General features: G+C 43.1%; 1 protein-coding gene and 1 long non-coding RNA gene across 11 annotated transcripts in view; one reads left to right on the top strand and one right to left on the bottom strand.

Annotated features, from left to right (window-relative positions):
- ZNF462 (zinc finger protein 462) overlaps positions 1-14,492 on the bottom strand; it is a 166,140-nt gene extending 151,648 nt beyond the window's left edge. For 3 of the 10 annotated variants that reach the window (XM_083718124.1, XM_083718121.1, XM_083718117.1), the window contains exon 1: positions 13,452-14,289. The gene's annotated coding sequence lies outside the window, so the exon portion shown is untranslated. Of the gene's footprint in view, positions 1-11,378; positions 11,745-11,960; positions 12,721-13,048; positions 13,105-13,451 lie in introns of those variants that run through there. The other 7 variants (XM_083718120.1, XM_083718122.1, XM_083718125.1 and 4 more) reach the window with 7 other exon arrangements.
- Positions 1-15,438, top strand: part of LOC310835302 — a 489,753-nt gene that overhangs the window by 194,995 nt on the left and 279,320 nt on the right. The window lies entirely within an intron of this gene.

Raw genomic sequence — 15,438 nt, 5'->3', positions numbered from 1 at the left:
TTCCATTTTTGTCAACGTTCCTAGATAAGAGGGAATAGTCCTGGGAAGTTTTATTTTCAATTGAAAACATAACTAGTTATGACACAGTATAACAACGTGAGGCTTAAATTCACATTTTAGCTTCTCCCATAACCTTCAGCCCTCAGTTATAGTTTGAATCTCTCCCCCCACCCTTGCTGATGAGGCTGTTTTTCTCTTCTTCAGCCACCTGTCCAAAATATCATGGAACCAGACAGTGTTCACAAATGACATCGCTTTCCATTTTTAGCACTTGTTGACCAAAAGAAAGCCAAAGGAAGAAAACCCTTCCCTCACGCTTTGCCATCTGAAGTCTATTGAATGGAGTGGAAGGTGGGTGTTTCTTCTGAAGTCTACTGCCTTTGGGGCTGCGTGCGTCTTTCCATAGAAAAAAAGCTTCGTAAAAGACGGTCTTCTTTTTAGGGTGCCCCATCATTACCTACTCTGCTTCTCCTTCCTCAGCGCAGATACTTCTGTTAGCAGAGACTTTCCACTACACATTGCTTATGGAATGTCTTAACCTACTTTTGTGCTTGCTCAACAGCTCTGCCTGCTTTCCGCTTCTGTGTGTCTCCTGTTTCCTTTTCCTGACAGTGATCCTTGCATCCTTTGAAAGCCAACCCTGCTGTGGTGACATCAGCTGAGCTTCCACTTTTTAGGCTCTTTCCAACGCATTCCATTAATATGAGCCACGGGGTGGTTTTAACATCACATATCTTAATTTCCTAGACAGCTTTAGATGCTTCGGGTGTCAGAAGGCTTTACGAGATGTCAGATGGTTTCACAAGAATGTTGTGCCACAGGTCATTCCTTTCCCTTGATAATTACTAAGTAATTAACTGCAATGTAAAGTAGTAAGGAGAGAGGAATAGACAAAAGGCTCAACAGGGTGGAGTATATAGCAACCATCCTCCAAATATTCAAGTCAGGAGTCCTACAGGCCAGTCTAAACCATACTTAAAAAACAACAAAGCCCTCATAATCTGCAAAGAATGATTTCAAGCACATATAGGTTCATAGAATTGTAGAGTTTGAAGGAACCTGGAGGATCATCTAGTCCAGTGGTTTTCAACCAGTGTGCAAAAGGAAACAGTCCAAATTCCCTAACTTTGCCCTGACTATGTAGTGCACTGGTTTTCAACCAGTGTGCTGAGGCACCCTGGGGTGCCTTGAATGAAGGTCAACACTGGCCTCTTTCCCTCCTTCCTTACCTCCCTCCTCTGATGCCCTCACACATCTCTGCCTCCCAAAGGCTGTTTAATGCAGCAGCCCTGGCTCTGCAGGTCAATTTTGCCTCTGAGAGGCACCTCTCTTTGGGGCAGAGGGGGCAGCTCAGAAATCAGGGGCAGCAGCAGCTACCCAGAGGACTCCCGGGGAGAGGGGAGAGGAGAGGAGGCTGAGGGAACACACCACAAGTGAGGGTGTTCAAAAAAGGGTGAGAGGCTGACAGCTCTGCAGGCAAGGGGTGATATAACTGGGCTCCTGAGCCCCACAGGGGTGCTGGAGAAAGAATGCAGTTGATCAAGGGAGCCATGGACTCAACAAGGTTGAAAACCTCTGATCTAGGCCAACCCCCCACAATGCTGCAACCTTGACATTATGAGCATGATGCTCTAACCAACCAAGCTATCTAAAAGGACTTAGCATTATTTAAGGAAACAAGTCTTCTTTGTCCAGGAATGTCCAAAGTCCCTTTTGGGGCCTAATCCAGCCCCTGTGGCAGTTTATTTCCTGGGGTAAAATCCTTAAATAAAAAAAGCTAAACAACTCCAACTCTTAAAAAAGCTCAAAAACTTACCAACTTTGGGGTAAAATCATAAAAAAGCTCACCAACTTCAACCTTAAAAAAGGTCAACAACTTTGGTCGGCACTCACTCACAGCCCTTCACTTCATCAAATCTGGCCCTCTTTGAAAAAAGTTTGGACACCACTGTCTTTGGCTAATGCTGTCCATTTCACTTCCATACCTTGTGATGGCTGGCTCATGGGAGCTGTGAATTAGGAAATCTGTGGTTCAAATCTCATCTCAGCCATTCACTTCCCAGATGGCCTTAAATGGCAACTTGCCTCTCACCCTTCCTTCCAAAGCCCCATTACAATGTGGAGGTAATAATACTAAGGTACATTACAAGGCTGCTGTAGGAATTGTTGAGCTGGTGTATGTGAATCACTCTGAGTAACAGGGCAAAATACAAATGCAAACATCTTTATGATAGCTGTCAAGATATGCCAATGCTTGCAGTGCCTCCACAGTCATTACTCTCAGGAGGCAATTCTACCGAACACTCACTGGTGAAGCTGCATAGAATTAACTAAATGCTTAAAACAATTCACTGTTTACCCAGTCTGCACAAGTTTAACTCCCAGTAAAAATAAATAAATTACCTCACCATACCTTGTCAGTGAATACTGTATCAGCAGCAATGCATTTGACTTCCCCCTAATCAAAAACAATAGCTTTGTTCCTTTGCTAATCACTTGTACATGCCAGCACAAAACAATGTCGCTTTTCAGAACATTTATGACTTCCTCCAGAGGTTTTTCTGTTCTTTCCACCGATGACCAACTTGGGACATCGGAACTCACTAGATCATTTAATAAAAACCTTTCCTGCAACACAATCTGTGCTTTCAACTATTTCTTCAGTCACGTACCCACACACATCTCAAAACAAGGTTGGGTTGGTTAACCAGAGGAAAAGCAAAGTCAGTAGAAGCAGAATGGTTCCTTTTTGCCAATAAATACCAGATAAAAATTTGGCAGCACCTGGCAAAGTGCAACTGCTGAAACTAAGGTGAAGTGATTTTGAGTACTCCCTGGAAGGAAGACCACCTAGAGCCATATCTACAGAGCATGTAGGCTTTAAACAGATATGCCAGACATTTTTTTGAAGACTATTTTTAGGATAGTTATAATACTGGCAATATACTTTATATAATATGTACAATGTACATACCTTTGGCATGTACATACACCCAGCCAAGCAACTCCAAAGTTACTGATAGTTGCTACGATTACTGCAGTGAATAGAATTGCTGGAGGGAAAATTGAGAAGGTCTACAAGACCACTGAATGCAACTTCCTCCCAAAACCTCACCTCTAAGGTTGAGTCTATGCAATCCTACCCAAGCAAAGAGAAACCAAACCCTTTCACTATTACTCTACTTAAGCAGGACTCATGCTAGCAAGGGCCAACTGTGTCATTTCAAGAAAATCAACACTCCCAATCAGCTGATTCCATGGTTGGCACCACATAGTCCTAAGCCAAGTGCTTGAGTTAATTCAACATTACTCTGGCCATACAGAAGGAGCTCCTCATGGCTAAGCTAGCACTGAAAGGACCCAAAAAGCATGCCAGCCACTCACTTTATGGGAAAGGCAATACTACACAACTAAAAGCAAAGCTGCTCACATCACCAGTGTGAAGGGGTACACACCCAATTTATCACTGGTATTACACCATGTATTTCCTGAGGTCATGCAATTCTTCCTCACCTGAATACCTTTTGTTACTGAGCAACATTCCAACTGATTTTCTCCTCAAGAACAAAAGGTGGCTAATGAAAGAAAAAGATGAGTGCTGTTCTTGTATTTGGTCCTACATTCAGGCCATGATCTGGCTAAAATTAATTATTACTTTAAGTCCCATCAAGTATAGTAAGACTTGCTGGTCACTTTTGACTTAATTGTGTCGTAGATTCCAACAAGACTTGGTCACAAGCCACTTTCATCCGACTAGGGTCAGGCAGTTCAGAGTTTTACTATCCAGTGATCATGATTTGGGGAGGTGAGTAAAGTATACACTTAATGCAACCTAAATAATCCTCAGGGCTAGCCAGGTTGAGATGACAGAACTAACCAGTCAGAATTAACCACTGTTACTTTTTATCTGTAGAATATTCTACAGTGTCAAGAACTTGGTTGCGTAAGCGGTAACTGCATCATGGAGTCATCTGATAGCAATGGCAAGAATAAAAAGCCCCCTTGATTCCAAAGTGTTGCAGGACTCTTGTCTATCTCTCTCTCTGCACTCAATGCAACTTTCCAACTACAGCGGTACCTCAGGTTACATACGCTTCAGGTTACAGACTCCGCTAACCCAGAAATAGTGCTTCAGGATGAGAACAGAAATCATGCTCTGGCGGCGCGGCGGCAGCAGGAGGCCCCATTAGCTAAAGTGGTGCTTTAGGTTAAGAACAGTTTCAGGTTAAGAACGGTCCTCTGGAACGAATTAAGTACTTAACCAGAGGTACCACTGTACAACCCACCACCACCCACAAGAATGTTCTGCTCTCTCTTAAGCTGGTTACACCATGTGGTCTACTTCTTCTTAAAGGTAAAGGTAAAGGACCCCTGACGGTTAAGTCAAGTTGAGAACGACTCTGGGGTTGCGGTGCTCATCTCACTTTACTGGCCGAGGGAGCCGGCATTTGTCCGCAGACAGTTTTTCTGGGTCATGTGGCCAGCATGACTAAGCCGCTTCTTGTGAAACCAGAGCAGCACACAGAAACACTGTTTACCTTCCCACCGGAGCAGTACCTATTTATCTACTTGCACTTTGACGTGCTTTCGAACTGCTAGGTTGGCAGGAGCTGGGACCAAGCAACGGGGACTCACCCCATCGCAGGGATTGAAACCACCGACGTTCTGATTGGCAAGCCCAAGAGGCTCAGTGGTTTAGACCACAGCACCACCCGCATCCCTCTACTTCTTCTTAATGAGATAGCAAAAAGTGTTGAGCATGGTGGATGATGGGGCCAAGGTTGCAAGTTCGATCCCCACATGGCACAGCATTGCAGGGGGTTGGACTAGATGATCCTCAGGGTCCGTTCCAACTCTAAAATTCTATGATTCTAATTAAAAGAGGAACAACAAACAAGTGCCCAAGAGTCAAGTCCACCAGCCAGTCCACTCCACTTGCTGTGGACTGGAGAGCCCTTGATGTGAACAGGCACGGTGCTCTATAAAACTACTAGTCTTTCAGTAAGGAGCCATTATGTAATTAGCCAAATCCTGTCCTTTGCTATTATTTAAAAAATAACAATGCTCTAACCACTTGACCAGCCTTTGACATAATGACTGGTCTACCAATCTATCAAGTTTATTACCAGCTCATCCTGCATAGATCCAACTGAAACTGTAAACATCCAGGCGCCTTGGCCCACCATTTTTCCATTTTCAGATTAGAGCACGCAATGCAGTTTTTAAAGTCTATTTGTCATAGTGCTACATCAATTGTCACCAAGTTCTACCATTTCCTAGTTCCGTACTCTCTTGAAGGAAAAAAAGGAAGCAGAAGAATGCCTCGAAGATGACACCAACAGATGAAGTCAAGAAATAATTCAGATGCATCTCTGAAATTCTGTTCCCTTCAACCAAGAAGATAGTTTAACTTAAGATAATTATCTTCTCTGTGCCTTCCCCCTCCTCTTTCTTCTCTCAGCACTGGCATACAAACCATGCTATTTTAGCTTCTTTCCTGTTCTCCCAGTTCTTCTGGAACATTTTATTTTCAACAGTCAACTCATCTGGAATACTGCCATAGTGAAGTTCATCTATTACAATGTTAACTGTATCTCTCCCAGCAGAAGCTATCACCTTTACATTCAAGAATTTATTATCACTGCTCTAAATATTTTTATATATATTTTAAAAAGAAAAACATGGACAGAAAAGACATGAGCCTGCTCTACAGACACTTTCACACCAACATCTTTACCCAGAATTGCATATTCTTTTCCTGGTTATAAAAAGAAGAAAGAGAGATGCTTAACACTTTTTAAGATTTCCTAAACTTCAAAAGAAACATCGAATGGTTAGGGGAAGGCATATACAGAGATGATGATGATGATGATGATGATGTTGATGATAGATGGAAGGGAAGGACAGATTTTTTAAAAAAAAAAACATTGTGAACTCTTGTTATCAGAAAAGTGCAAGTCTGAAAGCAGGAAAGATCAAAAGTGTCAATGCAACAAACAAACAAAACCTAAGAATTGCCTTCCTTCAGATCATAGCCTCAAGGAGCACATCTGTCTGTTCCCAATAGTATCCAGGCAGATACTGTACACTGGGAACCCATGGAGAAACTTCCTTCCCCATATCTTACCCTGCACCTGATAATCAGAGTGTCTCCCCTTCTGCTATGGATAAGGTTAACTTAGTTAATTAATTTCTTATCCACACTTTACTACAAGGTCCCAAGGCGGGTCACAACAATAAAATATGCCATTATGAAAATAGCCGTTCATGGATCTATGGTCTATAAACTTGCCTAAATCTTCAGTCACCTATGCTTGTGGCTCCTGTATTTGTCGTAGCCAAAGACTTCATGAGTGCTATCATGAGCTTCAACATTCAAGGTAGCATTCTGTATTCCACCTTACTATATTTCTTACGGAAGTGGAGATTATACATTTATAAATAAATTAAGTAATATCCACCCATGGTTCGGATATTTACGGTAAGTACTGGCTGTGCCGAATATTTTGAGGTTCTGTAAGTGACAAATACCTTTTTTTTAAGTGCCTGTTGCAACACTGGTGTGCCACGTGAACTTTCTTTTACTCGTATTAAAAAATAGCCTCCATGAACTAGTCTATTCATCAACTAGTACACTGTTGCGATGACTCCATAATTACTCATTGCAAGAATAAAAGGGTTTCTTTAGTTCGCCTAAGCCAGTGGTGGCCAAACTTGGGCCTCCAGCTGTTTTTGGACTACAACGCCCATCATCCCTAGCTAACAGGACCAGTGGCCAGGGACGATGGGAATTGTAGTCCCAAAACAGCTGGAGGGGCATGTTTGGCCACCACTGGTCTAAGCTATGCCCCAACTTAATGCAACAAGAGGGGCTGCCATGGGTGTTGAAACATTAAGCCACCCTGTTGGGTGCATGCACTAACCTGTGTCTCTTGCAAGGCCCTTAAAAGCATTGATTCTCATACACACAACATTCTGCCAATATAATGGCAGTGACATTTTTCCAGGGATGGAATAAGGATGCGCCAGGATTCCCAGATGCAGCTTGCGCTCCAGCTGGGAAGTGACAGAGGACCTCCCCAAAAATACCATTCCCTAGAAAATATGGTAGCTGTGCTACCCCACAGTTGCAAGGTGAATGCCTACCCCTTGGTTAAAATGGCATAGGTGTCCATTTTAGTACAAGAGTGAAACATGCCTCAAAGTTATATACAAAAATATAACAACCCTCTTGGAATCATACAATTGTAGAGTTGTAAGGGACACTAACGGTCATCTAGTCCAACCCCCTTTCAATGCAGGAATGAATGAACTCTGCTCCTACTATCAAAAATCTGGTAAACATATGACCTGACCCATCTTCTTTTCCTTGTAGAAATCACCACCATAGGAGTTATCTAGTGCAATTCACTTCTGTTACTTGAAATATGACGCATCCCTATTAAAATAAAAGACAGCCATCTAATTTGAGGAAAGTGCTGCAAGCATCCAAATACAATAGCTTTCTAGCCATGGTTATTGTTATAATACTCACTGGGAAAGAAGCAGGCGGTCAAAAGACAAATTAGTACTACCTCAAGAACCTGATACAATCAGTACCTATTAAGCATGGTTTTCTTGATTTGCCAGCAGAAGATAAGGATCCTCTATTCCTTCAAGATTGCTCTTTGCAACCTCTTAAAGCCTGGTGAACTCTTGGTTACAGTTTAGCTAACTAGAGATAGACTTGCCCACCTACTTCCTCCCAGCCTCAGCAATGAGTGTTAACCAGCATTGTGCTTGAACTTCTGTCTTTACATAGACATTCATCAATACCCACAAATTTCATTCTCTTTGTGTTTTCTCTCAGTCTTAATGACAGACCTATGTTCTTCAGCTTCATTGGAGAAATTAGCTACATTACAGGGAAGATTAGTAGAGTCTTAAATCTGGTGCAATTCTAAGTGTGTAATATTGAATATAATCCATAGAAACATTGCAGAAGTTGCTTTTAGCTTACCCCCACTATTCCCACACCCAAGAATATATATTTCAAGAATATTCTCTTTAACTAGCCTTTCTCAAAACTTAGATTTGGATTATTATAAGACTTCAGTACTTCCTTTCTAGCAATAAAATTATTTTCATGAAATGTGTATTTCTTTCTACCATTAATTGTCACCATAAAATTCCATCTGGTCAACTGATATTGGAACACAACTTGTCTCCATATATAATTGTGATAGTTATTTCATTTTCAACGCTCCTAAGTTCGTAAAAACCACCCCACTAATATATCAGGGTCACATACCCCATTAATATATCGGGGTCATTTAATAAATAAATAAATAAATGGTATTTGGCAATATAAAATATAAATATGAAATCATATTAAGTATTATGGCTTACAGTACAGAGAAATGCAGGAAGCACAAAGAAGTATACATTTCCTACAAAAGAGATGGAAAATTCCTATCAAGGATGACATCTAGATTCAGCAGCGATAGTTCCTTTGAACTCTAATTGACACTCATATATTTTTCCTGCAATTCAAAATCCACCCAAGGATCTGAACAAACAACAACAAATGTTTAACACCTCCTTAACAGCTACATCAACACCAAATTAGGAGGGGGTTTTGTATTTTTTTAAAAAAGCACTTTAGGGGTCATTTAGCCTCAGCGCCTAGGACTTGCCGATCGAAAGGTCGGCAGTTCGAATCCCAGCGGCGGGGTGCGCTCCCGCTGCTCGGTCCCAGCGCCTGCCAACCTAGCAGTTCGAAAGCACCTCTCGGTGCAAGTAGATAAATAGGGACCGCTTACCAGCGGGAAGGTAAACGGCGTTTCCGTGTGCGGCTCTGGCTCGCCAGATGCAGCTTTGTCACGCTGGCCACGTGACCCGGAAGTGTCTTCGGACAGCGCTGGCCCCTGGCCTCTTGAGTGAGATGGGCGCACAACCCCAGAGTCTGGCAAGACTGGCCCGTACGGGCAGGGGTACCTTTACCTTTAGACATCCCTTACCTTGAACTCACTTTTACTGACCTCCTATTTTAATGAAATGCTTAAATTACAAACAATCTCAGCCTCAAGCCAGGCTTTGAGAAAACGTTGAGTGATATACCTGGTAGGAGAATACGTGAAGTGTGAAATATCACAGGTTGTAGGAGAAAGTTCTCCATTTTTTACATCCCTTTGGGTCACCGAGGTCCCCCAAAGCATAGAGAATTAAAAAGCAAATCTGAGGAGCTTTTGACTACTGTTGACGTTGATCATTGAATATCAAGCTAAATCTTCAAAAGACCTACATTTTCTTCCACTAGTTTCTGTGTTCATCATCTCATTATGAACATGGCAAATTCTTCACCTTGTTGAACATTCATGCATAGGATAACAACTGAATGATATCTCCGATTTCCACGGGAAAGGGCGATAAACTACTTCCCTCCCCCTCATCTCCTCAAGACAAACTCAACTACAAGCCCAAAAGAGAAAGGAATCCGAAAATAAAATTACCTCACTGAAGAAACAAGTAGATAAGCAGCCAGTATGTTATGGGTGCATGAGTAATTTTCTCAAAGAGTCTCAAAGCAAGCTCAAACCACCAGATCAGCTGACACCATCTCAAGCACAATGGATTGCAGTTCACATATTCCATGCAAGTGAAGAGGGACCATCAAGTATCTGAAGAAGTATGCATGCACCCGAAAGCTCATACCAGTAACAAACTTAGTTGCTCTCTAAGGTGCTACTGGAAGGAATTTTTTTATTTTATTTCATCAAGTACTGAGACACACATGTGCAAAACAGCTCTTAAAAACTTTTCTATTTTCTGAGCAAGAAGTATGATTGCGGTGTTAATGCAAAGTGAACAGCACAGCTTTTGATGGAAGTTGTCCTAGTCAAAGTGGTTTTTATTAGCAAGAAGAGTCTTGAGCCTTTGTTTGTTTGTTTGTTTTGCAACACCCGTCACCAACCAGTGATGATGAAACCATCTTCAAGCTGAGTTTAAAACAAGTCTCTTGCAAAAGACCATTTACCCTAACTCTACCAATTGCCCTGTATATTTAATTCTGCCTGTGCTATCTTTACCTTCATATATCAGAGAGAAACTATCCATAACTCTCAATCAGGTAAACCAAGTTCTTATGAACAGATATTGTGCATATGAACAGATTCATCAAGCGAAGAAAACAATAGCCATGTCTACCAAAACAAATGAAAAATGGAACTTGTTGGCATCAGCGAGCAATGGAATGGGCCTACCACAACATCATTAAAGAGTATGCAATGAATGTCTCGCACTGAAACATTGTGCTTTGTTCACCAGCTAGAAAGAACTCAGAAGTTTGAGGAAAGAAATGTACAACCACAATCAAAAGTTAAGTAGTAAAATCAAATATTCCCCATGATTATTTTTTAATAGGGCTAGTGTTTTATCAGTAACGTAGATAACACAGATAAAACCACCAAGGACTATCATCTAAAATTTAACATTTTCAGAAATTACAATTTTGTTGATTGCATATAATTCAAGGTGGGAGTTTCCTTATCTTATGGTGACTTGTAGGTATCTGTGACATACACACATATATCTACATTTCTATCACTTAAGTTTGTTTTTGCAGTTTTACTATGGAAACCCAAACTCCTCTCAGCATTTCAAACATTTTGGCTACCTCACTTTCATTATTTCACACTCTGCTTACCAACTTCTCAAAGAGAGAATTAATTACACTCTTAATATTCATGGTCATTGTTTTGAGGCAGCACCATAAAGTGTTAGGCTGGAGCTACTGTTGATGACTCTGCAGATTTAATTTTTCATCAACTTTAGATGACCCTGGAGTATTCCTAATTAGAAGCTGGAAACAAAGGTGAGAAGAAGAAAAATACCATCTTTTTCTGAATTCCCATCATATTGTTGAAATATTAGCATTCCATAATTACATCTAAAAATAGAATTCATGTTCCAGACAAATGTTAGCATTTTAAAATCTCGCTGATTTCAATGGAAAAGCATGCACTTAACTCTTTTCCACCTAGGTCCTGCACACAACTTACCTAGGTGTAAGCTCCACTGAACTCAAGAGGGCTTACTTCTGTGTAGATATGTATAGGATCACACTGTAACTCTTCCATGGAAATCAATGGAACTTCAATGTACTTAGGTTTGGCTGGATTATGATGATTCTAATGAAACTCCAACATTTCTAAGCTCCATAATTGATGTTTAGGGTCAGGTTTAGGAAGGGGGGGGGGGACAATGAGAGAAATTCCTCCATGAATTACAAAGCCTTTAAGATGCCTTATGGAATTTCAGAGATACTCCTAATTGCATGATTCATTTTTTAAAATAAAAAATAAAAAATAAAAGTACATACGCAGCTCCAAATTATTTACCAAAATTGCAATACTTCCAGAAGATACCATCAATTGGAATGTCCACTGTGAGGCTAACACAAAATTTGCTTGATTGACATTGATTTCATGTCATTCTGCAGAAGAACACTGCCAGGCTCATCAGATATTTAACTATTCCATTTTCCCCACATACAAAAAATAAAGCACGTCTTTGGTCAACTGAAGCAGCCTCTTGAAGGCCATGAAGTTCAACCCAAAAGTTACATCTAAAAGGGGTTGGTTTCAAAAATGAAACTATAAAAGAAGCAGGGAGGAAATATGTCCTTTTGAGCACAGGTCTCTCACTCTCTGTCTCTGGAGAATCTATGAAAAGAATCTATGAAACTTCCTCAAATCGTCCATTTCCTGGAGTCAGAAAGAGAAGAGACATCAAAAAACATTGCTCACTGGAGGGGAAAAAATGTCAAGCCAGGCTTTGCCAACAAAGCTTCAGAAAAAAATGGAGAAACATCCATAATTGCATGAGCACTTCCCATCTCAGCTTTGTCTACTGGAAAAGCCTGCCCTTGCTCTCGCTCTCCTCCATTTTCTGGTGGAGCTAGAGAACATGACATGGCTTACCTGACTCAGATCACAGCCCTCTGTCCAACTATTCACTTCCTCTTAGACATGCAAGTAGCTTCATGAGACAAGCAGGCATGCACACAAAAGCATCAGCAGAAAGCAACCCCGTATCTCGCCACCTTTTCCCCCCTTCCTAGAAGGTCCTTCCCAAAAAACCAAGAGGAGCAAACTTTCTCTGGGTTGGAAAAAAGAAAGGCTGAGAATCTCATCACAACAGAGGATTGCAAGCTGAGATCTCTCCAGATCTCCAGAGCCAGGATCTCCCCTTTCCTTTCCACACACACACCCTCATGCAGAAGTAGAAACTATAAAGCTCAGGGAAGAAAGAGGGTGACTCCAAGAGAGGAGAAGAGAAACGCCTGGAGATTGTGTGTGTGTGTCCCCGCGCGAAAGAGGAGTAGCTTTGTGTTTTGGAGTCTGGACTGGAACCAAAGCAGACAGCTTGCAAATGGAGGACAAGGAGATAAAGAAAGAGGGGGGGAGGAGGGAAATGAAAGGGGGGAAAGCTCAGCTGCTTCTCATTCCCTGGAAAGCCATGGACACCAGGGAACCGAGCAAGAAGTGAGGCTCTCTGTTGAAACACCCCCCCTCTCTCTTTCTCTCTCTCTTTTCCCTTTCTTCCCTTCTCAAAGCAAAGAGGAAAAACTGTGTTGTAATGGCTTCTCTCCAGCTTCCACCGCTGTCCTATTCCAAGGCAACCCTTTTCAAAAAGGAAGGACCCTCACCACCAGCTCAACTTGAGGAAAGGCGGGAGAGAGAGAGCCTTGGTTGTGTATGCCTGGGGTGTGTGTGTGTAATGGGGGGGGGGGGGGGAGAGAGAGAAGAAGGTCCAGTCTACCTGCCTGAGAGAGAGAGGGACCAGATTTTGGAAGGAGAGGAGGCGCAGAAAGAGAGAGAGAGAGAAAGAGAAAGCAAAGAAAGAAAAAAGGAAGGAAGGAAAGAAAGAAAGAGGTCACCGGTCGAGGCAGAGCTTTTTCCCTCTCCGCCCCCCCCCCCCCGGACGCCTCTCTCTCTCTTCTCCCAGCGCCTGGGAGATCCAGTCACTTCCCCACACAGCCAAACCCCCAAGTGCCCCCACAACACACTTCTCGGCGGCGCTCCTCGCACTTCTCTCTCTCGCCCCACAGCCGCCTCAAATGCAACAACAACACAAAATTAATTAACTGCCTTCCTTCCTCCTCCTCCTCCCACCAGCTCCAACCACCACCACCACCTCCTCCTCCTCCTCCCCCATTACAGGAGACACAGAGAGACCTCTCTCTCTCCTCGCTCAACAAAAACCACCGGGTCCGCCGCCGCCGCCACCACCACCTTGTGTTTTGTGTGCTCGAATTCCTCCAGCTCGCCCTGAATGAATGGATCTCCTCGCTTCTCCAAGCTTCCCCCCCCCCCCCAAGGTGGTTTTGGTGGGACAGCCAAAAAAGGAGAACCTCGCTTTGCTCTTTTCCCCTCCAAGACCCGAGATGGGCTTCAAAGGCCAGAACTTACAGGAAGGTCCCGGTTGCTGGTGGCGGCGGCGGCTGGGTCCTTTCCCCCTTCTGCTCCTGCCTCTGGCTCCTCTTCTTCTTCTTCTTCTTCTTGCAATTGTTGTGGAAGTTGCTCCTTTCTTTTTCTCTCTTTGCTGAGGTTCTCATGTGCTCCTTGCCAGGTCTCAGCAATGGAGGATCGCCATCTTTTTCCCTGCTTTTTTTTTTTTCTCTCTCTCTCTCCTCTCCCTCCCCTCTCTCTCTCTCCCCCTCTCCCTCTCTCCTTCACTGGCTTGCTGCAGCTGCAGATGACCTGAGATCTCCGTCTCTCTCTCTCTCTCTCACTCAACCCTTCTGTGTGTCTCTCTCTGAATAATGAGCAACCAAGAGGGAGCGAGAGAGGGAGAGAGAGAGAGAAGACAATCTCCTTGCCTACCACACACAAAACGCAAGAGCACCAGGGGGTGCAAGAAGGCTTTCTAACAACAACAACAACAACGGGGGTGGTGGGGAGAGAGAGAAAGGGGGAAAGGCAGGAGGAGGAGAAGGGGCAGGAGAGGTGGGGGTGGGAAGATCTTCAGAGATGGAGGAGGAGGTGGTGGTGAAGATGAAGGCAGCAGCAGCAGCAGCAGAAGAAGAAGAAGGTGGCTCCAAACTTAAAGTCCTCTTGGGAGATGATTTCTGAGGCGCTCCCAGGCTTCCTGAGCGGGGCGAGGAGAAAGGGAGACCTGGAAGAGTCCTTCCAACCTGGTTGCCTCCAGAAACCTCCAGCCTTGGGAGAAGCCCCTCGCCCGCGGCTCTCCCTCTGCTGGGTCATCCTCGCCTTTTCCTACCAGCCATGGCAAGTCCTGCTAAATAAAAAGCCAAGCGCCACCCGGGTTTCCCCCCTGCACGCAAGATGCGCCTTCTGCGCCTTCTTGTCACCTAAGCTGATCCCTGAGACACTTAAAATCTTGCCCTCTTGGTTGTTTTGTTGTTGTTTTTCTTCCCCTGAACAGGGTGAAGGAACATAAATGCAACTGGAGGTGGCAAAGTGTGGTGGGTTTTTTTGTATATATTTTTTAAAGGCATAGATCTACCACGTGGTTGATTTTAATTCTCTCTTTTTTCCCCTCCTCTTTTAGCTTTGCATGTTGGAAGGGGGGCGGCGGAGAAAGAAAGGACTCAAATTGTCCATTTCTAGCACGTATTTTGAAGTCTTCTCCCGGAAATAAAGCCTCTTTGTCGTTTGAGTTCTTCCCCAAGCATATATATATATATATATATATATTAATATATAAATACACGCACAAAGAAAGGGAGCTGTGCAGCGCTGAAGAGCAAGCGCTCCTGCTACTTTAAAAAGCCTTGTGCAATGTTTGGGCTACCTCAGAACCCCACTTTAATTTTGAAAATAAAACTTTGGTGCCACCTTCTCTCCCCCCCTCCTCCTCCGCTGTCTGCCTCTTCTGTGGTTGCCTCTGTGTACAGCAGTCTATGGAAAGTAACAATCAAGATTCCCAAATGATAAGGTGTCATCATCACCTTGAAGGCAAGGAAGAAGGCAAAGATGAAGTTATTATACCTCAGCATCTTCATTTCCCCAAGAAATCGTTCTGAACCTCTTCAGAGATTTTTTTTTAAAGTGACTGGGGGTGGGGGATGTCTCCCATTCCCAGCCTTATATTCCCCCTCCATGCCAAATCTAATACCTTCCAGACTTTAATCTGGTACTGAGAGGGAGGGAGATGAAGTTAGCATTGGAAAATCAATAAACACTGTAGTGGAGAGGAAAGCAATTTGAATGGGAAGACGTGACAGTATTGAATCTTCTTGACTGTTTCTTTTAGACCTCAAACTGGATCAGAGAAGGAAGAGAACCTTAAAAGCTTCTTTTGAGCAGATTTTGGGATGGGGAACCCCTCTTCCTGGAACAAGAAACCTTGAGGAACCAGAGATCTTCTTTAAAGTGTTAGAATTTAATTAAGACATGGAAGGTGATTCAACTCAAGCTTTAGAAACCAGTTGAT

The sequence above is a fragment of the Podarcis gaigeae genome (assembly GCF_964106915.1).
Source record: "Podarcis gaigeae genome assembly, chromosome: 17".
Taxonomy (NCBI): domain Eukaryota; kingdom Metazoa; phylum Chordata; class Lepidosauria; order Squamata; family Lacertidae; genus Podarcis; species Podarcis gaigeae.
This window is presented reverse-complemented; position numbering and strand designations above follow the sequence as displayed.